The sequence below is a fragment of the Rhipicephalus sanguineus genome, chromosome 1 (assembly GCF_013339695.2).
Source record: "Rhipicephalus sanguineus isolate Rsan-2018 chromosome 1, BIME_Rsan_1.4, whole genome shotgun sequence".
Lineage (NCBI taxonomy): Eukaryota > Metazoa > Arthropoda > Arachnida > Ixodida > Ixodidae > Rhipicephalus > Rhipicephalus sanguineus.
Window position 1 is genome coordinate 41,245,434 of NC_051176.1, and position 22,543 is coordinate 41,267,976.

A 22,543-nucleotide genomic window follows, 5' to 3' on the forward strand; every position below is an offset into this window, starting at 1 on the left:
CGAGAGTGTTTATATATAAATGTTATTGCAATAATAATGGTACAGGGAATCTGTAGGGGCCAACATTGCGCAAACTAGATTTTTTCTTCGTTAAGACAGCAGCCCGAAGGAAAAAGAAACAAAGGGAAGAGGCGGCTAGTGAGGAGTGAGTGCTTGGAGTGACAAATGGGAAACAGTGGCGTAACACAGGAGGGGAAGAAAAAAAGGGGGCAGAGGGTGAATATGTTGGTTGCTCTCCTAATGAGGAGACTGGAGGGAAGCATTATGCTTGTAGGACTCAGAAAATAGTGTCATTGTTGTCTTCCATATAGAACCCGAATCATAGAATGAGCACCAACAGGACATAAATATTTCATCGAAAGCACCGTGTCAAAGAAAAAAAAATATTTGCATCAGAGAGACTTGAACGTGTGACTGGTCCCAGTTGTGTTCTTTAGGTCGCCTTGACTCAGCAGTCCTCTTCGAAAAGTTGATGACAACTGACTCCAGTGCGCTAGAATTGTAAATGAGATATGACTGTAGATCTTCTCTTTGTGGGAGAGCGGAAGTTTGCAAATTAAACAATGACAAGATAGGTCCAACTGGGTAAAGATATGGGGCTTACTTGGCGCTCCCCTTAGAGGACTGGGGGGGGGTGACGGTGGGCCAGAGGGGGCGCTCTTCCCCTCCCCCCTCTGTGCGCACGCCTATGATAACAGTCTGACGTTATCGCCAGTATTCCTCTAGAGGTACCGTGCAGTGGAGTTTTCCAGTCTGACTGCAGCGCCAGAAGGCATAGCCTAGCGGATAAAAAAAGCAATATTGAGACGGGGCTGGTCAAAATGGAACGCGATGCGCGTCTCTGCGTGCCCAACGTGGCCACTGTTAGGAATCTTGGGACGGGCCACAGGGAGCAACACAGCTCCCTCTGATCAGTGGACGGTGCCTATGGGCAAGTGCTATGTAGAGGACAAAGACGAAGCAATGGGGCGGGCCTCCGATCCAATCATCATCAGCATCCACGTGGCTCGTGCGCTGCCAGCGAAGTAGCGTAGTCCCAGAAGGACTTGAAGGTCAGCCACACCATCATTTCGAAGGCTTTCCTCGACTGTGGCTTCGAGGGTGGGAGTGAGCACGACGCTGCCTCGGATCTCAGCAACCGGCTTAGCGCGTCCCGCATGCCGATGAAAGACACGTCAGCATCGTTCGTCAGGGACAGCCTGCTGGCGACAGCCCAGGGCTCTCACGTCACTTCGATCTCGCCAACACTGCTGGAGGCGGACACTAGCTTGGGTGCGTTGTTTCAGCTGAGCACTGCTCCTGCATCGAGTGCCCCCAAACGGAGAGCCCCTCGATGCAGAGTCGGCCTGGCGTTCGGCTTTATGGCTGTTATTCCTAACGGCCAGGTTCGCATCGCCTACGCCGTGCACGATGCAGCGCCAATGCCTACCCGATCGGATGGACAACGCAGATCTGCTAACGGTGGCCGGACTACTGAGGTTAGTACCCTGCCATTTATGCACAACCCACACATGTCTGAGTGCATAATAATTGCTACTAACATTGTAGGACAAGTCATACATCTTATTAGTGTATCTGCGTTTACGCTTCCCTTCAGCTTGCCCTATCGGTCCTAACAGTATTATCTATTACTGTTTCAACGAATTACATTTTTAAAACAACTACGATCTCTACTAAGTACTATTACTGAAACCTAATGATCCGCTGAATGAGATGGTACGCATCAGCCTTGAGAAATTATCTTTGCAGTATCCGTATATATGGGATTAAATATATTACAGTAGTCTCTGCTCAACTTCCACTATCAATTTTAAATTGTGATCACAATGCAAAGTAAGACACGAGACAGAGAGTAACGAAGACGAATCGCAATAGAGTGGAAAGAGGAAGCCAGTCCCAGACGTTCAGTAGCAGAAAACGTGCCGGTAGGGGTTTTAACAGCAGAGCTGTTTAAACTTGAGGCTGTGCCATCCGTCGTTTCGAAAAACTCGGCGGGTGTGCTGCTCCACAGAAAGCGGGTATGTGCCACGCATAACCTAGCATAGCATAGCCTTCGTCTTCGTTGCTCTCTGTCTCGTGTCTTACTTTGTGCTGTGATCACAATTAAAAATAGAATACCAACTAGCCCGTACCCAGACCTTGTTTCATTATCAGTCTTAGTAGCAACAGGTAATGATATTTCGATGAATGATATTCGCTGGAGAATCGCAAGCTCTCCCACGAGCTGTAAAACTGCGCTTTAATTATGCTTGCTGTAATACGCATGTGGAATAGAGTGTAGCTCTGTATTTACTGTTTTCTCCGTTTTTCATTATTTGGCTGTCGATTGTCTGCAAGCTATGAAGACAAAACTGTGCATAGGAAAAAATGAGATGTATGAATTAAGGGACAAGGAGGGCAAGGTCACAACCAATATGGATAGAATAGTTGAGGTAGCGGAAGAGTTTTACAGGGATCTGTACAGCAGCCGGGACAGTCAGTATGATAACGTAAGAGCAGCAATATCCCAGAGGAATCTGACATCCCACCAGTACTGACAGGAGAAGTAAAGAAAGCCCTAAGGGAATGCAAAGAGGCAGAGCCTCTGGTGGGGATCAGGTAACATCAGACCTGTTGAAAGACGGTGGAGAGGTTATGTTAGCAACAATGGCCTCCCTGTATACGAAGTGTCTCTCGACGGGGAGGATACCAGAATCTTGGAAGAATGCCAACATCATCTCGATCCATAAGAAAGGGCACGTCAAGGACCTGAAAAATTACAGGCCCATCAGCTTACTGTCCGCTGTCTACAAGCTATTTACAAAAGCAAATGCTAACATAATTAATACGATATTAGAGTTCAATCAACCAAAGGACCAGGCAGGATTTCGTACAGGCTTCTCAACAATAGACCATATTCATACTATCAATCAGGTGATAGAGAAATGCGCGGAATACAACCAACCCCTATACATAGCCGTCATAGATTACGAGAAGGTATTTGATTCGGTGGAGACATCAGCAGTGATGCAGGCACTGCGGAATCAAGGCATCGACGAAGCCTATATAAACATAATGGAAGAAATGTACAACGGATCCACAACCACTATAGTCCTCCGTAAAGAAAGCGGCATAATCCCAATAAAGAAGGGCGTACGGCAGGGAGACACGGTCTCGCCAATGCTATTCACCGCGTGTTTACAGGAGGTTTTCAGGGCTCTAGATTGGGAAGAATTAGGGATAAGATTTATGGAGAGTATCTCAGCAACCTGCGATTCGCTGATGACATTGCATTAATGAGTAACGCGGGAGACGAATTACAGATCATGATTACTGAACTGGTTACGGAAAGTAGAACGGTAGGTCTGAAAATTAATATGCATAAAACTAAAGTAATGTGGAACAATCTTGGTAGAGAACAGCGCTTTGCGATAGGTGGCGAGACACTGGGAGTTGTAAAGGAATACGTCTACTTAGGACAGGTAGTAACCGCGGAGCCGAACCATGAGAGTGAAATAACTAGAAGAATAAGGATGGGATGGGGCTCATTCGGCAAGCATTATCAAATCATGAATGGTAGTCTACCACTATCTCTCAAGAGGAAGGTACATGGCAGCTGCATCTTACCGGTACTTACCTACGGAGCAGAAAACTCGAAGCTTACAAAGAGGGTTCAACTTAAATTGACGACGCAGTGAGCGATGGAACGAAAAATGAGAGGTGTAACCTTAAGAGACAGGAAGAGAGCAGAGTGGGTCAGGGAACAAACGGGGGTTTAGGATATCATAGTTGAAATCAAGAAGAAGAAATGGATATGGGCCGGTCATGTAGCACGTCGGCAGGATAACCGGTGGTCATTAAGGGTAACTGACTGGATTCCAAGAGGGGGAGACAGAAAATTAGGCGGGTAGATGAGATTAAGAAGTTTGTAGGTATAACGTGGCAGCAGGAAGCACAGGACCGGGTTGATTGGCTGAACATGGGAGAGGCCTTTGCCCTGCAGTGGGCGTAGACAAGCTCATGATGATGATGATGATGTCTGCCACGGTTGCTTTCAGCGTATTCTGTCGGTGCATCTGCACGTTTGTCGTGTGCGTGCTGCCAGGAAGCATTCGCCAGTAGAAAGATTAGGAAAGCTTCAACTTGTGCTAGTTGGTACGGCATTGTAACGTAGATGGGCTGAGCGAAATGCACAAACGAGTAACGGAACAAGAAGACAGGACTAGTGGTCCTGTCCACTAGTCCTGTCCTTTTGTTCCGGTACTCGGTTGCGCATTTCGCTCAGCGCATCTACATTACAAGTGGAAAGAGGAAGCCAGTCCCAGACGTGCAGTAGCAGAAAACGTGCTGGTAGGGGTTTTAACAGCAGAGCTGTTTAAACTTGAGGCTGTACCATCCGTCGTGTAAAAAAAAATTCGGCAGATCCCACGTACCGTGGGAATCGATGTTATGCGAAGCATGCGCGGGATGGTGACTGTGGCGTAATTTTTCACATTGAGCGAAATGTTACGGAATGACGCTGAGAAGTGTGCAAGTGGTATACGCACACTCATATGTTGAAGAATCACATATGTATTATGTAACAAGTTGCTTACAGTTGCGTAACGATGGCAGCAGCAACATGGGTGTTACCAACACCAGACGCGGTAAGCTTATATGTAGTGCTTATATTCTTCAACATTGGATAGCGCGAATCAGAACAGGACAAAGAAGGAACACAGATGCACAGGACAGGCGTTACTCGCAACTAAGCTTCATTCAGGAAAGTTTCCTTAGATATATACACAGCCGAGTGGCACGCGCAGGCGCACTGCACGTACGTTGCAGTCACAGTTGCAGTTATGCTTGCACTCGTCTGTTATAACAGAGAACGCGCGCACGTTTCACGAACCCGTGCGCATGTGTGAAAGGGGTTCTTGACAGTTCGTGAACAAGGTCATCATCACCGTAATCAGTGAGCACCAGCGGCTGGCCTGGACTTGTTAATCGGATCCGTTCGTGATCGCGGTTATGAGAGGCCTAAGTGTACTGACTGAGTGCGGGGTATAGTACAGCTGGTGGAAATCCTGGATGCCTCTTACGCAGGGTGTAAGCTCTTACGATGAAATGATCTATGATGCCTCCTCTCCTGGACGTGGCAGCGAGGTCTATTGATGCCCTGTCCACATCCAAACCATCTTTCATGAAGTATAAAGACCAGGCGTTGTTGGGTCTTTATAAATCAATGTTGAAGTCACCGGTAATGATGAGAGGCCGGGTACTCTCGGCAGATTTATTATAGGAAGCATTGGCCCCGGTTTTTGCGTAATCCACGTAGTCCACGTTGCGCAACACGTGGACGAGTGGATAGCAGTTGAGCGTCTTCCAGGGGTTTTCTGTCTTCAGCTTCCTCAGCTTCCTCACTTTCGTTGCGTCCGTCGCGGTGTTGTGGCGGTTACGGTGCTCGATTGCTGAATCGAGGGTCACGGGTTCGATCCCGGCCTCGGCGGTCGAATTTCGATGGAGACAATATGCTAGATGCCCGTGTACTGTGCGATCTCGGTACACGTTAAAGAATACCAGCTAGTCAAAATTTCCTCAGCCTTTCGCTACGGCGTCTCTCATTATTATATCGTGTTTCTAGGGCATAAAACCCCAACAATTATTAAATGCGAAGCATTTCTTAGCGAGCCTCAGGCACTTTGGCCGTTTCTATCTACGTATCTATCTATCTATCTATCTATCTATCTATCTAGCCGCCTACGTCTGGGCGCTCTCCTGGTCGTCTCCATCAGTTGTAATATACGAAAATTGGCATAGCAGGGGATCAGTGTATGACGAAGTCGATTCACTGGTTATGACGTGAATAACGCAAAACACCTGTCGCGTACGTCATGGAACCCTTTCTCTCAGTCACGTGTGGCACATACTCGTAAACCAGAGTTAATGCTATGCGGGTATGTACCACATGTTATACAGAGTCTCAACCAACACAGCAACCGCGAACACACACATTGAAACGCAAGTAAACTGATAATAATAATAATTGTTGGGGTTTTATGTCCGAAAACCATGATATGATATGAGAGACGCCGTAGCGAAGGGCTCCAGAAATTTTGACCATCGGGTATTCTTTAACGTGTACCGAGATCACACATAACACGGGCATCTATCATTTTGCCTTCATTGAAATGCAACCACCGCGGCTGGGATCGAACCCGGGACCTTTGGGTCAGCAGCCGTGCGCCTTAACCGCTACACCACCACGGCGGACGTAAGGAAAGTGAGGAAACTGAAGATAGAACGCCCCTGCAAGACGCTCAAGTACCAAACACCCGCCCACATGATCCGCAACGTGGACCACGTGGATTACGCAAACGGCGGCGTCAATGCTTCCTTCAGTAAATCTCCCGAGAGCACCACGCCTCTCATCATTACCGGTAACTTCAAGATTGATTTATCAAGACCCAACAACGCTTGGTCTTTATACGGCGTGAAATACGGATTGGATGTGGAGAGGGCATCAAAAGACCTCGCTGTCTCTTCCATGACAGGAGGTATCATAGGTCATTTCATCGTAAGAGGCATCCAAGGTTTCCACCAGCATTACTATACCTCGCACTTCACTGCACTTAGACTCCTAATAGCCGCGGCCATGAACGGATCCGATCAAGAAGCCCGGCCCACCTGTTGGTGCTCACTGATCACGGTGATGATAATGTACAAGAACTGCCAAGAACCCCTTCTACACATAAACTCGGGTTCGTGAAACATGCGTGCGTTCTCCGTCATAACGGACAAAAGAGAGAGAGAGAGAGAATTTATTTGAAGGCAGAGAGGTCGGCCTGAGCTAGTGCGCTCTAGCCTACGGACAAGTATACGCATAACAACTGCAACTGTGACTGTAACGTACCTGCAGTGCGCCTGCGCGTGCCACTCGGCTTGTTATATATCTAGGAAAACTTTCCTTAATGAAGCTTAGTTGCGAGTAACGCCTGTGCTGTGCATCTGTGTCCCTTCTTTGTCCTGTTCGGATTCGCGCTATCTAGTATTGAAGAATATAAGCACTACATATCAGCTTACCACGTATGGTGTTGGTAACACTCATGTTGCTGCTGCTATCGTCACGCAACTGTAAACAACTGGTTATATTATAGATATGCGTCATTCCGTAACGTTTCGCTCAATGCGAAAAAGTACGCGACCCTCACCATCCCGCGCGTGCTTCGCATAACATCAATTCCCACGGTACGTGGGATCTGCCAAATTGTTTTTATTAATATCACTTTCCTTGCGTGTCAGTATGTGTGTGTTCGCGGTTACTGTGTTGGTTGAGACTCTATCACCTGTGGCACATACCCGCATAACATGAACTCCGGTACTTGGGTATGTGCCACACGTGACTGAGAGAAAGGGTTTCATGATGTACGTGACAGATATTTTGCGTTATTCATGTCGTGACCAGTGAATCGTGTTCGTCATACACTGATCCCCTGCTGTGCCAATTTTGGTATATTACAAGTTATGGAGACGACCAGGAGAGCGCCCAAACGTAGGCGGCTAGATAGATAGATAGATAGATAGATAGATAGATAGATAGATAGATAGATAGATAGATAGATAGATAGATAGATAGATAGATAGATAGATAGATAGATAGATAGATAGATAGATAGAAACGGCCAAAGTGCCTGTGGTTCGCTAAGAAATGCTTCGCATTTAAAACTTGGTGGGTGTGCTGCGCCACAGAAAGCGGGTATGTGCCACGCAGATCCTAGCTTAGCATAGCCTTGGATATAGACAGTATAATCTAAAGGGTGTGAAAAGGAAATGAAGGTGAGGAGTAGTGATGTGAAGATGAGGAGGAAGGAAATAAGGAGGGGAGAAGGTAAAGCACGGCATAGTCTTGTATAGTTTAGCAAGGAGCATTGCATAGCAAGCTTGCGTAATATTTTATAGCAAGGGAGGTGGAAAGGCAAGTAAGTGTCAGGAGGAGTGGTGTGACGGTGAGGAGGAAGGAAAGAACGAGGGGAGAAGGTAAAACATGACATAGCCTTGTATTTGAAATACAGGCCCGTTGGGCGTTGTGTAAGGAGGGGCTCTATAATCACATCATTCAACACAAAATAAAAAGGCATCAAAGACCAGAGAGGAAATGACTCTACATGATACAGAAAATTTGAACGCGCAAAACATAATGCGCACATAATACACAATGCACACAGAAATGCACAATACCGACATAATATATACAAATGTAGTCTTCTTAATGGACGACTTTAGTGGAAGTGTGCAATTGGTCATTGAATGCGTCAGGGTTGGATAATGAAGCGATGTTGTCTGTTAGGCTATTCCATAATCTAATGGCGCGTGAAAGTGCTGATGAATTGAGTGTTAAAGTGTCACCAAATATGCGCGTAAAACATAAATTATTATGTAATCTTTTGGACGTTCGAGATGGGACATCGAGGTGAAATTAACATTACCTATTAGAGTGCACATACTTGTGGAAAATTGTTGGTAAGGCTATGTCACGACACGTATTTATTGATTGTAGAGAAAGATGAGTTTAATCCGCGTGAAGCTTGAATGGTAACTATAGTTTTTCGAGATGAACATGTGCTGCCCTATTTTGGATGGGTCCATGTTATTATGATATGGAGACCAAATGGAGGACGCGAACTTAAGTTGCGTGGGAAGAAATGGGAGGTAAGCTAGTTTACTTATATTAGCGGGAGATTTAGAGGTTACGGCGTGTGTAACCTAAGAATTTTGAAGCATTGGCGCATGCCGATGAAATATGAAAGGACCATGAGAGATCTGAAGAAAGGTTAACACCAAAGTATTTTTAATGGGACATGTGACATAGTAGGCGTCTTGAATACGGTATATGTTTATGGCTGAATGTGATTACATTTTAATGTGTTAAGGCTCATTAGCCATGGGTTTCACCACTCGTTAAGTATATTGAGATTAGATTGGAGTGCTTAGTGGTCAGTGGCAGATCTAATTGCGCGGTACACAGTACAATTATCTACGAAAATTTACAGGTGGGAAGAAATGTTATGAGGTAAATAATTGATATGAATTAGATATAATAACGGACCCAGCACGCTATCCTGCGGCACACCTGAGGTAACTGGGAAAAGGTTTAAAAGACAAATAACAGTAACAAGTATGAACTGTTGGCGGGTTTGAAAGAAAGTTACGTATCCATGATAAAGTTGACATGTCTAAACGAAGTGTTCACAATTCAAAGTGGCGCGAGAAGCCACTTTGAACTTTGAACTAAGGGCGCGGTTGCGATCGTTGGCGCGCGCGCTATCTCGAAAGCCATCACAGCGGGCGGCTCGTTACCCTTCTACGTGCTTCGCTCTCAACGCGAAGTAACTATGCGGAGAGCATCTCTCCCTGGAGCGGCCGTATTCTCTTACACCAGCTTTTTGTAGTTACGCGAGATCAGGTACAAAACAGTTAGCTGCCAACCTCACTTCGTATAACACTACAATTTGTTGCTATCGAATTCATTGCTTCGCCCTTGCGGTGAAACGGACTATTTTAAAGAGGCTTTGTATCTATCCCATGCAGGACAAGTACCAGTACGCTTCGCAGTCTAATATAAACAATATTTTTGTTCCTTAGTTGTTTAAGTCTCCTAGTATACCAAGGGTTATATTTGTCTTTAGTTATTGCGATCATAGGGGCATATTAGGAGAGCAATGGTGATACCTTGTCTCGAAAGAGTGTCCAGTTCTCTTCTATGCATCGGTTGTCAAATGTGGGTAGGTATGTATGAAAGAAGAAGGTTTCAAGTTCTCTGCTTATGGCTGTGAAATTAGCCTTATTTTAATCGTAAACTGTCTTCGTCACATATCCCATGAACAGAACTGGAATGTCTAAGCTTAGCTGAAGCAACTGGTGATCGCTAAATCCCTCAATACCCTTGTTACACAGACAAGTTAACTGCAGCTACGACCAACCACGGTTAGCGCCAACCGCTGTTCGCTGATGTCACACGGCACACAAGCGCTCTCGGTTAAAGCGGACTTGCTTTGGCGTGAATGGCTCTGCGTCTGGCGGCTGTCCGGCGTTCAACTCGGCTGTTATTGCCACGTCCACTTTCGCATTCCTTGAGGTGCTCCGTAGATGACGTAAATTGTTTTCCCAAAGCCTAATCAGGCTTTCCGTGGTTCGCGCATTCCAATTCGTTCGTTTTTCACGAATGTTCGCCGGCGTGCGCACGTCCTCCATGGAGACTGCCGTTTTCTCGGTTAACTGCCAGACCGACGTCGCCAAGCTCGGTTTGGTACAACCGCAGTTTCGCATACCGTGTAACATAAGCATAAGTGGCTTCGTTCTGTTATCGTTTCTGGTGCCGTTTTCAGTACTCAATCTAATATGTCAGCTTTTAAATGTTTGAGGCCCATGTACTTAGATTATGGTGCACGTTAAAGAACCCAAGGTGGTCGAAATTTCCGGAGTCCTCCACTACGACGTCTCTCATAATCATATCATGGTTTTGGGACGTTAAACCCCAGATATTATTATTATTAATGTGTTAGTTTCACTGGTTGGTTGGTGAACGACTTGGAACGGGTTACGATCAAACGTCAGGTTACAGAGTTCTGTCGAAATGTGACAGGATGATGATAGGTGAGCCCAGTTTAATTATAAAGGATAATTAAAGTCTCCAATGAGATAGATGCTATCTGTGGGACATAATTCAGTTGCCCTATTAATACTGATGCGCAGTTCATTGGCGATGGACTGACCAGAATAAGGCGAACGTTAACAGGCGCGTATCAGTAGCTTAGTGGAAGCTTAGTGGACGCTACCCAGGTGGTTTCGAGATTTGAATCGGTGTTGACTAAGTATGAGGTCAGTGCCTTCTTCATTCCGATGAGGACGCCACCACATCGTTTATCAGGGCGATCACGCCTATGTATATTGTATGAATGCGCACGAGAGGAAATTTCGTCGACTGCGATGTTAGAATTCGACCATATTTTTGTAAGAATTATTATGTAAGATTCAGCATCACGTAGAAAAGACGAGAGAAGGTCACGTTTTGACACAAGGCTACGGATGTTGGCGTATGACACTGATAATGAATGATGAGTGATACGTGTACTGGACTGGTGGGGATAGTTTGCGTATGTACTGCTGTCTATCAATCTGTTTGTCGGCACAACACTGTGTGTTATTATGTCATATACGAAGACCTTAGCTTCCATGTGGAATTTATCAAAACACAGTCTGAAAAGTTTATTTTGTGCCTAGGTAAAAGCTTATAGCTTCTTTCTCATTTTTCGCGTTGCGAGCAAAGTATAGTATAGGTTAGCAGGGGAAGGGGAAAGGGAAGTGAGGAGGACTGATGTAATGGTGAGGAGGACGAAAAGAAGGAGGCATAAAAGCGGGCAACTGTGAAAGCAGCTCCTAGCATAGCACGGAAACGGAAGTGAGGGTGAGGAGGACTGATGTGAAGCTGAGGAAGGAAGAAATGAGGGGAGGGAGTGAAGCATGGCCTATCGTTTTATTGTATTGCTTAGCAAGGGAATGGGAAATGAGGGTTAGCAGGGCTGATGTAAGGGTGATAACGAGGAAAATCGGGAGGGGAGAAAGCGGGTATGTGCCAAGCAAGTCCTAGCATTGCACGGCCAAGCATAGTATATTATAGCAAGGTCGTGGGAAAGGGAAGTGAAGGTGAAGGAAAGGAGGAGATTAGAATAACGGAGGGCTGAGCTAGTTGGTAGGTATTCATGCTGGAAGACTGTGCGAGCAAACACTGGACAGAAGAGACAAATCAAGACACTGCAAACGCCGACTAACAACTGGAAAGGCGCACAACGGCGGAAAAGAAAGATGGCCCAAAATCACACCTGCGCATGCCCAGGTCTTAGGTGATAGCTATCCATGCGGCACGTGTGGGAGTCTACGTGAAAGATAACTATTAAGGCATTTGATTTCTTCTTTAGGCAAGTTAATTGACGGTTGCTTCCCGCATGCGCTACCACTGTTATCGGTATACATTACCTCAACCATTAGGCGCGTTTCTTCATTCCTGTGCGTGCACGAAACTGCGCATTCATGGAATTTCGGCGTGCATTTACACTCTCGACAATGTAAAATAGACGGCGAGCCTCCGGTTAGAGATCTCTTATGTTCCAATAACCTCCTAGCTCACACAGCGGCCCGTCTGTCCGACGTAGAGGCAGCCCCAGCTAAAAGAAACCTTATACGCCGCACTTGTGCGGCAATCAGTGAATTTGTTGGCATGTTTTACGAAATAAATGTCAGTCCGCTTCTTTTATATCATTCGCCCATTCTTTCTCTACACAGCGGCGTATATCTTTCCTAGAATATTGGCAGCTGTAAAAAGAACATTAACGTCGTATCGATTTCCCACTTTTTTAGCCTCTGAGATACGCAATGAATGCAAGGAATACATACGACACGTTTTTAGGGGCGAAGCTCTTTATAGCATCACCTCGTCGGTCGTCGCTCCATCCGGGGGGCCCCCGCCGTCGCGTCTCCCGTATCATTCAATAGATGGCGCTGTCCCATAGAAATACAAAAATTCCTAAGCTCACTACTCCGGGCTTAGATGGGGTTCCCGTCAGCCTCATTAACGAACTCGGACATAACACTAAAGAAGCACTGCTGAAAGCCATAGAAAAGTGCTTACAGGGGGGGAAATACCAGACAGTTGGCGAAAAAGTAGAATTAACTTAATCTATAAAGGCAGGGGAGAAAAGGATAACATTCGCTCGTATAGACCGCTAACCATTACATCGGTGCTATACCGGTTGGCGATGCAGGCAGTAAAATAAAAATAGAAGCGTGGGTAGAACAAAATGACATTTTGGGAGAACTTCAGAATGGATTTTGAATCGACAGGCGGTTAGACAATAATCTGTTTGTTCTTACCCAGTGTATAGAAATATCGAAAATAGAAAACAGGCCCTTATACGTAGCTTATCTAGATATCACCGGGGCGTATGGCAACGTTAATCAGGAAATTTTGTGGGATATATTGAAAGAAGTGGGCATAGGGGACGACTTTATTCAGCTTTTGAGGGAAATATACCGAGAAAATGCAGTTTGTATAGAATGGGAAGGAAAAAGTAGTAAGGACAGCGTTGTAATTAGCAAGGGGCTGAGACAGGGATGTGCTTTGTCCCCGCTGTTATTCATGCTGTGCATGGTGAGGATCGAAAAAGCGCTAGAAGGTAGCAAAATTGGATTTAATTTATCGCGCAAACGGGTCGGCACGATGGTTGTGCAGAAGCTTCCAGGTTTATTTTATGCTGATGATATTGTCTTATTTGCGGAGAGTCAAGATGATATACAGCGACTGGCAGATATATGCGGAAGGGAATGTGAGGCTCTAGGACTAGGATTTAGTGCAACAAAATGTGGATTGATGGTATTCAATGATCACGAAGACTATGCGGTCTTCATACAGGGCCAAATATACCGAGGGTAAGTGAGTACAAGTACCTCGGAGTATGGGTAAATGAGGGGGATAAATATATGGAGGTATAAGAGAAAGCATCGGTAGCAAAGGAAAAGAGGAATGCTGCCATTATGAAGCACATAGCTTTATGGGGTTACAATAGGTACGAGATGCTTCGAGGGCTGTGGAAGGGTGTGATGGTCCCGGGGCTTACATTTGGGAACACAATCAGGAATGGATGTAAATCAAAGGACGGTGGGCCGCCTCGCGTTGGACGCTCAGGGGAAGACGACAAATGAGGCTGTAAAGGGTGATATGGGATGGACAGGCTTTGAAGTGAGGGAAGCTCAGAACAAAATGAGATTCGAAGAGAGGCTGAGGAAAATGAAGAAGAGTAGATGGGCAGAGAAGGTTTTCAGGTATTTGTATAGAAAAAGCGTTGACACGCAGTGGAGAAAAATAACTAGGAGGATCACCAGTAAATATACGGCTAGCTGTGCGGGCGATATGGCAACAAGGAGCATTAAGCGGAAGGTCAGATAGGCGGAGAGGACTTATTGGATGACAGCGATAAAAAAGAAGCCGGCTCTGAGTAACTACCGAAAGGGAAAAAACGAAATAAGGAGGGAAAGGTTTTATGATAATTCAAGGGGAAGCGCTTTACTGTTTGAAGCAAGGTCGGGCCGCCTTAGAACGCGTAGTTATAAAGCCAGATTCAGTAACGAAGAACAACAATGTACATGCTGCGGGGGAACTAAGGAAACAATGGAACATGTACTGATTGAATGTGGCGATATTCACCCAGGTATACGTATGGGCACGAGTCTACAGGAAGCCTTGGGTTTTAGAGACAATAGAAAGCTGAACACGTCCGCGATAGAAATAAGTAAGAGACGGTTAGAGTATTGGTGGCAGAAAAGTAGAAATAAAGTACAAAAATAAATAATGGGGCAAAAGTTAAGGTCACTCTGCCTTAAGAGGCAGAGAGATAGACCGTTAATTTATAATTTTTTTGGTATAATAACATAGATATAATCAATGTAGATAAAGTATTAGGCCAGCATGAAACAACGAAGCTTTTTCTTTTTTCTTCGAGCCTGGTGGCAGACATATCACCGCCCCGTTATAAAGGGGACGCTCATAGCATCCATCCATCCACATGCAAACTGCAACTGGGTGACGATATACTAGATGGCGCTGTCCCGTAGAGATGTGTGCAATATGTGTTCAAAAAAAAAAGAAAAGAAGCAGCGGCATCTTGCACGCTAGATGGCGTGCAGTAATGAAAGCGGCGTATCGCTTTGATTATTGCTGGGCGAAACCACTGAACATTTCACGGTGTAACTGTGATTGCTTCAGGAGCTTCGCCAAGCTCTTCATCATTCACCCGTTGATATAGTGTAATTTTTTTCCCTAACGTTTTCGGCAACCATGCTCGGACTTGACAAAACCGACTTCTGTAAGCGTTCAGCGACAGTGGCCACTGCAGCGCGAGGATAGCTTACTCCTAAAAGATGCGCAACCTGTGTGTAAATGCTGGCACTCATTCTGCGCTCACACGACTTGGTGAGGGAAGACCTAAGGCAACACATGGCTATACCGTTTTTGCAACCTGCTATGACGCTGCCGACGTGCTTCACTGGTTCCGCTTTTATTTCATCGTATTCAGCCAAAGCGTCATTCGACAGTTTACTAAGCATCAGCTCCGTACCTTGCGTGGTAACTGCCTCAAAAAATATAGTATTCGATAAGGGATTAAGAACTTGCACTGACAATTCGCTACCTTCACTTCCGCTTTCATATTTTCCCGCATTCACGAAGTACTCATTCACTGTGTGAACTAACGCTCCACATGTTATGACGTAATTATTAATAATGCTAAATAGCGCAGGCTTCCTGGCACAAGACATAGTGCATGTACCTAATAATGTAGTAGATCAAGTCACAGTTCTGATTAATGACTCCGCGTTTACACATGTACTCAATTTCGCGTTTCGGTCTCTATAGTTTGCTAGCAATGTTTTAACGATATATATCTGCAAGAGAACCAAAATCGCTACTTATTACTGTTACTGCGCCTAATGACGCGCTCTAATGAGATGCTGCGCAAGTCTTCAGGAGCTATATATTTTCAGTGGCTGTGAATATCGGATTACGTATAGCATAATGGGGAGCCCTCTCCTTCATTTCCATTATCAGTGTTAGTAGATTTAGCTAACATGGCATCAAGGAATTATGGCCACAGGAGAGCCGCGAGGTTTAGGAACTTTCTTTCCCCTTTCTCGCTCTTTCTATCTTTATTTCTCTTTCTTCCCTTTCTTTCTATTTCTCTCTGCTTTCTATCTCTCCCTCTATTCGTTTGTACCCTTTTGTTTCTCTATTTCTCTGTTTCTCTTTTTCGTTTCTGTTTCTTTCTATCTCTTAACTCTCTCTTTTTATGTCTTTGAATCTTTTTATGTCTTTATTTCCTTAATTTCTCGCCATTGTTCTCTTTTGCTTCCTCTGTCGCTTCCTCTTTTTTTCTTTTATCTCTACTTTTCCCTCTGTCTCTTTCACGTGCTCCACTTCATAGGAATGGAAACTTGAGCGAGTTGGTAGGCGTTCATCTTTGGTTGACACAACGCACACAGGACGAGAACGAAGAAATAGGACCACAGGACAGCGCCTGTCCTTTGCTCCTATTTCTTCGCCCTCGTCCTGCGTGCGCTGTTTGATTCTCCACCTCACCGAGCAGAGTTTTCGTTTAACGCTCGCACCTGCTGTACTCGCTAGTGGGGCTTGTCCAATGCCTATGACGCATACCCACCAGCGGTGTTTTGCGCGACGGAGCACAATTTACCGCTAGCTTAAACAGCGTCGCTGTTTAAAGGAACGCTGCTGTTTTGAAGAACCACCGAAATGCGCCGCTTTATCTAGAGCCTATGCTGCTTCTTGCTGGAGAGATGCCGTGCTTTTCAGCGTACGCAATAACTTCGGCATGCGGCAGAGTACTTCGTTTGGTCCTTTCTAGCAGCTTTTCCTGGCTGACCGGAGTTGCCCTGCCAATGGAGATCATAATATATTTGAAAAATATTTCAGTGGTTTCATTTGCTGTTTCAGGTAGAGAATCTCAGGGTGTGGCTTCAACTCCAATCTGCATCCTACTCTAATCTGTAGGAATGCTTCCAGTGCTTCAGCATTTTTGGCGGCCGAACACTTCATGGAAAAGCCGTCGCACCTGATAAGCGATAACTTGAGGGTGCGCGCGCCAGTTTCGCTCGAAGCACGGTTTAGAGCGGTGCATTACGGCAGCGTATGAGAGCTGGCATTTATAGTTCGCGGGCGTTCTTTAAACAGATGTTTCTAGATGCGTACACCACCGCTGCATGATACCTCGTACACCCGTGAGCAAAAGTATACGGACCATGCTCTCGACAGCAGACGGCTCGCGACTAGACGGCGAAGAAAGCGATTTCGGCACGCGCTTCCGTGGTCCGTAAACTTTTGCGCACGGGTGTACCTCAGGAAAATAATACTTGTAGCTTATAGTCTATTTATAAGACCTCTATACCACCGCCGATATTCTTAACATTTGAAGCAAACGAACGTAGCGTAGGGAAGGAATTAGCGAAATTAGCGAGGGCCGACTTTCGATCATAAACGCGTGCACCTCCGCCATGACGGCACCGTTTCGAAAAATGGTCGTGGCTACCTGTTCGTTGTAGACTCCTGCGCAACTTAAACACCATGACCAAATTATGACCTCTTGTTGGTTTGCAACTTAAAATATATTTACAGTGGTGTCGAAGGCAATCAAGATGGCGGTTGTCTGCCCACCCGAACAATGGCGTCTTCCTCCTCCCCTTCACTTCGGCCACGCTGGGGCGCTTGTTGCGTATCGCTTTTGAAAGCGGTCATATTTATTATTGTTTTACCGAGTGAAATCCAAACTACGAAACTGATGTTTGCCGTCGCCCATTGTCCGAAATCCGCCGCCTTGCTGATCCTTTGCTCAATACCTGTATGTGACGAGTCCTTAATTTAAATTCGGATGTTTTAATATTATGTATGGCTTCTGTTGCATTGTTTCTTGGTTCAAGTGTTTCAGCGCAAACCATGCTGCCGGCTGATAACTGCAAAGGTGACTGTCGATCGCTGATGTCAAAAATTTAAGATCATTCGTTCTCAGGTTGGCCGTACTCTGTTAAACATCGTGGCAGAGTGTATATTTAGATGATGTATGTCTTTGGCAATTGAAATGACTCAATATAGGTGAGGTTGCAGAGGCATGACCTTCGTTTTTGCGCCCCCTGCTCGCAGCGGGCCCTGTTGTGTCGCTGTCCATCTGGGCGGACGGAAAGCGACCAGCAGCGCTGGTTCACCTGCCTCTTCAGCGTCTCCCGGAGTGGCGGAAGCACGCGACCGCTGAAACCGGCGCCGGTCGTTCTAGAACAGCGGTTTCCGGTGGGCAGAACCGGTGCCCGCATCTCTCCTGCCGTCGCCTACCGCGTCGGCTAACGCAAGCACCGCAGTCCGTAGCGTCGGGTGTAAAGACTGTGCCTCGATCACCAGCCGGTGATCGAGGCACAGTCTTCGGTCACAAACTGATGCGAAAATACGGCAACCGTATTTGGTTAGCATAAAAGCATGTTTAGTTTTATTTATTTGATATGCGCGCAATAAACAAAAAGATATGATTTGCCAAATCTGTCTCACAGTCTGCTTTCCTTGCTGTCGCTATGAGCTGAGGAGAGGTGAAAGATCCTCGAACAGGGTGTTTTGTCGGAGCCAACCTTTTGATATGGGCTCTTGTCTGTTTTAAGACAGCAACTGGCTGCCTTAGCGCGTGTATGGGTGTGGTTCGTACATTCTCTCCAATCACAAAAGTCGAGAAGGAGAGGGCAAATGGGAAAACAGGAAAGCCCATAGGAAGAGGGAGGAGAAACAAACATAGGAGCGGGCTTTGAGGTGAGCTGGCGAACCCCTTTGGGTAGGTAAAAGGGAAACACATAACAAATAAAAATTGGGAGACGCTTAAGCTTTGCCTCTAAGAGTTGAACGCGATAGCGATATCCGGCCCCATCTTCATCGTGCTCTATTTCGCTTGTCATTATGTTGAGTCACCCGGTCTCACACACTCGCACGCACGCACACACACACACACACACACACACACACACACACACACACACACACACACACACACACACACACACACACACACACACACACACACACACACACACTCGACATACCTATAGTAAAGGTTTCCGCCCTATTCAACCGCACTTTTAAGGCAACAGTGTACCCACTGCGTGTGTGTAAGAGAACGCGCGCACTAATGTGTATGCCCCTTGTAATGGGTGGCATGCTTTAAACCAGCAGAAATTACGCGCGTGATACTTTTTCGAAGTTGCGATGCACCCACTACGTGTTCGTAAGAGAATACGCGCAGTAATGTGCGTGCCTTTTGTAATGGGTGGCCGGCTTTAAACCACCAACTCCTTATGCAGTTCACATGGTGTGACGCCCTATGGCAATATACGCTTGTACCCCGTTTTCCTGCGATATTATATCTCGTACTGTGACATCTGTACACAGGACACGTATGGTGAAGCATTAAAGTTAATTTCAGTGCAGTTCCAAGCAACGGAGTGGCTGTGTGGTAGAAAACCTGCTTGCCACGCAGACGGCCTAGGTTCGATTCTCACTCGAACCTAAGATTTTTAGATGCGAAGCAGCTTTTGCGCTGGGCTTTGTTCGTAGTTCCATTGGTGACCATCCGCTTTCTAAAACCTACCACAGCTATCTGTAACATATTGGGAGCGCGCACGAGCCAAGGAGAAGTCTTCTTCGTCTTCTTCTTCGACCGCCTTGATGATGATACGTGCAGAGCACTTTAGGAGCCCTGGCTGCTGTATGCTGTCCTAGCTTGACGTAACGCAGACAAAACCACGTGTGCTGGCACGTGCTAGCTGGTTCGGGCCTGTGTAAGGCGCTTGGTAAGACGCTGTGGCCTCTCCGCCTTACACTCTCTCATTAATCATGTGATGGCGTCGGCGAACCAGATTCTGCAGACGCGCGCTGAACCGACGCGTTGTATCCACTCCGAACGCGCTGAGACGCGCTAGCGCGTTCGGGCCTGTGTAAGGGGCTGGGTAAGACGCTGTGGCCTCTCCCCCTTACTCTCTCTCAGCAATCACGGGATGGCGTCGGGGAACGAGATTCTGCAGACGCGCGATGAACCCGCGTGGCGTGCTCTAACAGGAGTTCAGCAACAGCAACTATACAGTGAATTCATGGTGTGCTCCACATGCAAGGACGCGTTAACATCGGGCAAGGTGCTCGCGATGACCATTAAGTCGACCAATACGCTCCTTCGGATCCCCGCATGGTTACCTTTAATGGGAGATGGTGAAATTTTTTTTCATTATTTATTTTTTCGGTCACGTACAAGATGATGATCTTTCGCTCACAACCAGTGACGCCGACACCGGAATTTCTGCAGAACGAGCTCGTTAACGCTATCGCGTTAAAAAGGGCGTGGGGGAGGGGCACTGTACCTGTGTCGTGGTTTCCTTCGCGTCGCTAGCGTAGAAGAGGAGGTATTCCGCTGCATCATCACTCACGCATGCAAGGAATAGCTAAAAGTGATAATTTTGACCGTGATAAAAGCCGTTTGAAATTCTTGGAGAAAAGCCTTTAGTCTCATTAGTTTCTGTTGCAGAGCCACTATATCGGATACATTCAATAGCTCGCTTTGAAACGTTTATCCTTGTTCGCTGGAGTACATTAAATATGCGATTAAACTTTTATATTATGGACGTAATGGTCGAGCGTTTTTAATTGCGTCAATTTAAAGGTATCTGCAAGTCTTACATTTCAGGCAAGCACAAGCAATTCTTTGGCGGTGGAAGGAGGCTTCTATTTCGCGTGCATTCACATGTCTTTGGAAGTTTGTACTACGTCGATAGGTGACCCTTGCGTGTTCAGAAAACGCTTTTCTAAAGCATTTGTTGCCTACTAATATTCGATAATAATGACAGAGGCTACCTGAGTATTTCGTTATAAATACTAGCTGCCGGTTGGGGTGTGATTTTGGGTCTGTCCTAGCTAATGAAGATAGGCGCACCAAATAGAACAGTCACGGCTGAATCCAATTTGGCATTGGCTCAAGATCATGTTTTCATTCAAGCAAAGCGGTGATGCGGGCTAGTTGGTTTGGTTCACTTGTAATCATATTCGTAGCGCAAAAAACACCAGACGCAGACACAAGCAAGGAACACAAACAGAGTATGGGCGCTACACAGGACTAGCGCCCGTCCTGTGAATGCGTTCTTTAATTCTGTCTGAGCCTGGTTTCTTGCGCTACGAATATGATTACAAGTTCTATCAACCAGTTATCTATCCCAATGTGTACGAGTCTTTCTGCGAGTTTTACCAGATTAGCTGCTAGCGATTTGGGGCTGGTGTTTTCTAATCTAGGTCAAGCGCCGTGCTTTTTTAATAAAGGAATTATTTTGGTAATTCTCCGATAAGGTGGAATCCATGAATTTCTAATAGAGTGTTTAACGATCGCTGTAGGTCCTGTGGTAGAACCTTAAGTTCAATTATTATTACCGATGTATTAATGCCATCGGGACCTGGCGCAGAACTAGGCACTATTTTTACTACTTCCTCTAGTTCTGAAGCTGTGACCTCCTCAGAGTCGTCTCATTTATCAGGAGACCGTAAGTTCTTTGAGAAGGCAGTCGTGAAGCGACTTTCAAGCCCATTAGAAATATTTTGAAGAAGACTAGAGAGATGACTTGGCATTGAAACCACCGATTCAACGTTTATGAGTGAAGGAACGACGTTTTTGGTATTCAGGAAGTTAAAAAGTGTTTTCCTGTTGCCAGGTTTTAAAAGGAACTCAGAATGAATGTTGGCTATAATAACAGTTCTTCCCCCTGGTGACTGTTCTCTTAAACATTGCAGCCGCATATTTATAATCACTCCAATTTGCTGGTCATTCGTTTTAAACTACCTTTCGCCCCGCAGCTTTCATTAGTCGATAATCACGTGAACAGTCCGAGTTCCACCAAGAATTAGAAGCACCACTTTTAGGTATCTTTACGGTGAATTTAGATTTATTTAAAGAGTCTTTTATAGCACAACTTAAATTCATGGCATTTTGTTCTGCATTTCGATCTATCCAGAGGGACAAAGCCGCATGTAGCAGATTTTGGAATGTATTCAAATTTACATGAGTGATCGAGTGGCTGGTCAAGCTGCTCGAGTGAAGTCAAGAGGCATACATTCTCAAACAGTATAGGAAAATGGCCACTACTTGAAGCTCAGCAAAAAGTAGACCATGAGAGAGAGAGAGGCAAGGAGTATAGAAAATAACGTCAGTCGCTGAAAGAGACGGCTTAAACAAATGTGGGTGTGTTAATACCTGGAAAATTATTCTTGCAAGCCCAATCCCACAAAAGCTTCCCACTCATGTCGGTTCAGGATCCGCATGAAGTCTGATGGGAACTGAAGTCTCCCGCCAATATAATTTCTTTTCTGCAAGGAGAAATTACGGCATCTAGAACAGTAAAATTTTGAACAGCCGCTGGAATATATGCGTTGACTAACGAAAATGGAAGGAATACCGGAAGAAATATATCTAAGGCTGAAACTTCACTTGCTATAAATTCATTACTTGACATGTAATATTCACCTGACGAGCATTTTTCGAACAAATAAATACTGCTAAGCCTTCACTCCGAAAGAGTCGGTCTAAACAAAATATGAGGCAATTATTAATATTAAAACACTTTTATTTTAAAAGTCAAGTTCCTGGAAAACAATTTCATGGGCGAAAACTACGTAGTGAAGAAAGACGAAGAACAGGTGCGGGGCTCAGATGAAATCATCATCAACATATACGGCTAGCGCACTGCCAACGAAGCAGCGTTCTAGAACAAATATTGTGCAGGCCATCCACAACGTTTCGTTCACGGTGGTTTTGAGGACTCGATGATGCATACCTGGACTATTAGGAATATGTTCATCGACTCCGGTACTTCTATGAAGGAGGCCCCATTACCCTTCGCCAGCGACAGCCAGCCCACGGCATATGAGGACGGCCACGTGCACTCCCGCTCAACCACGCAGCCAGAG